Raw genomic sequence first — 2500 nt, 5'->3', positions numbered from 1 at the left:
CAGCATGTGCTGGTGCCGCATTTTTTTCACTCGGGACAGCATCGCCGGAGCATCGTCGGAGCATCGCCGGAGTACCGCCGGAGAACCTGACCGGCGGCATTGGGGTTCCGGCGATTGGGAGGGGGGCCGGGGGGGTGTGCGCACATGATGTGCGATGGGTGCTGGTACTTGGCCTTGTGTTGGCCCCCTATCCCTCATCAAACCTCTGAGAATTCACACCCCCTTAAAGAGCATTTGAGATTTTACAGGTTTGCTACCAGTAGCCGTTAAAGTGTCTGAAATGGGGACACTTTTTTCAAACGGTCACAAAATCTTCTCTACTTCGAGTTTTTAGCTGAATTTTTTTGTGCATGCCAACAAAAATAGAAGGATCATGCCTACAAAATTTGGGGCCAAAAATCCTTATAAAAAAATTTTAAAAAATCCCGAACCGCAAAAAGTTTCGAAAATCGTGAAAAATAGAAAACGAGTCATCTTCCAACGAAACTTCACGTGAAGGCTTAGGGGACCATTGTATGAATTTACAAGCCATAAAAATGGCATTGGCACGGCAGAAATTTGAAGATGTGCCTAAACCCACCAGGGCCCAGCGTGTGCCGATGGTGCTCGAGGCAAGCGCCCGCACCAGGGCCCAGCGTGTGCCGATGGTGGTCGAGGCAACCGCCCGCACCAGGGCCGATAGTGTGCCGATGGTGCTCGAGGCAACCTGTCGCACCAGGGCCCAGCGTGTGCCGATGGTGATCGAGGCAACCTGCCGCACCAGGGCCCAGCGTGTGCCGATGGTGGTCGAGGCAAGTTCCCGCACCAGCGCCCAGCGTGTGCCGATGGTGCTCGAGGCAACCGACCGCACCAGGGCCCAGCGTGTGCCGATGGTGCTCGAGGCAACCTGCCGCACCAGGGCCCAGCGTCTGCCGATGGTGCTCGAGGCAACCTGCCGCACCAGGGCCCAGCGTCTGCCGATGGTGCTCGAGGCAAGCGCCCGCACCAGGGCCCAGCGTGTGCCGATGGTGGTCGAGGCAAGCGCCCGCACCAGGGCCCAGCGTGTGCCGATGGTGGTCGAGGCAACCGCCCGCACCAGGGCCCAACGTGTGCCGATGGTGCTCGAGGCAACCTGCCGCACCAGGGCCCAGCGTGTGCCGATGGTGCTCGAGGCAACCGACCGCACCAGGGCCGAGCGTGTGCCGATGGTGGTCGAGGCAAGCGCCCGCACCAGGGCCCAGCGTGTGCCGATGGTGGTCGAGGCAACCTGCCGCACCAGGGCCCAGCGTGTGCCGATGGTGCTCGAGGCAACCGACCGCACCAGGGCCGAGCGTGTGCCGATGGTGCTCGAGGCAAGCGCCCGCACCAGGGCCCAGCGTGTGCCGATGGTGGTCGAGGCAACCTGCCGCACCAGCGCCCAGCGTGTGCCGATGGTGCTCGAGGCAACCTGCCGCACCAGGGCCCAGCGTGTGCCGATGGTGGTCGAGGCAAGCGCCCGCACCAGGGCCCAGCGTGTGCCGATGGTGGTCGAGGCAACCTGCCGCACCAGGGCGGAGCGTGTGCCGATGGTGGTCGAGGCAACCGCCCGCACCAGGGCCCAGCGTGTGCCGATGGTGGTCGAGGCAACCTGCCGCACCAGGGCGGAGCGTGTGCCGATGGTGGTCGAGGCAAGCGCCCGCACCAGGGCCCAGCGTGTGCCGATGGTGGTCGAGGCTGCCGATGGTGGTCGAGGCAACCTGCCGCAGCAGGGCCCAGCGTGTGCCGATGGTGCTCGAGGCAACCGACCGCACCAGGGCCGAGCGTGTGCCGATGGTGCTCGAGGCAAGCTGCCGCACCAGGGCCCAGCGTGTGCCGATGGTGGTCGAGGCAACCGCCCGCACCAGGGCCCAGCGTGTGCCGATGGTGATCGAGGCAACCGACCGCACCAGGGCCCAGCGTGTGCCGATGGTGCTCGAGGCAACCTGCCGCACCAGGGCCCAGCGTGTGCCGATGGTCGTCGAGGGAACCTGCCGCACCAGGGCCCAGCGTGTGCCGATGGTGGTCGAGGCAAGCGCCCGCACCAGGGCCCAGCGTGTGCCGATGGTGCTCGAGGCAACCGACCGCACCAGGGCCCAGCGTGTGCCGATGGTGCTCGAGGCAACCTGCCGCACCAGGGCCCAGCGTGTGCCGATGGTGGTCGAGGCAAGCGCCCGCACCAGGGCCCAGCGTGTGCCGATGGTGGTCGAGGCAAGCGCCCGCACCAGGGCCCAGCGTGTGCCGATGGTGCTCGAGGCAACCGACCGCACCAGGGCCCAGCGTGTGCCGATGGTGGTCGAGGCAAGCGGCCGCACCAGGGCCCAGCGTGTGCCGATGGTGGTCGAGGCAAGCGCCCGCACAAGGGCCCAGCGTGTGCCGATGGTGGTCGAGGCAAGCGCCCGCACCAGGGCCCAACGTGTGCCGATGGTGCTGGGGGCAACCGCCCGCACCAGGGCCCAGCGTGTGCCGATGGTGATCGAGGCAACCGCCCGCCCCAGGGCCCAGC

Source organism: Durio zibethinus, unplaced genomic scaffold (genome assembly GCF_047325235.1).
Source record: "Durio zibethinus cultivar Kanyao isolate XHJ-2024 unplaced genomic scaffold, ASM4732523v1 HiC_scaffold_387, whole genome shotgun sequence".
Lineage (NCBI taxonomy): Eukaryota > Viridiplantae > Streptophyta > Magnoliopsida > Malvales > Malvaceae > Durio > Durio zibethinus.
The sequence above is the reverse complement of the archived record's forward strand: the minus strand, read 5'-3'. Positions refer to the sequence as shown.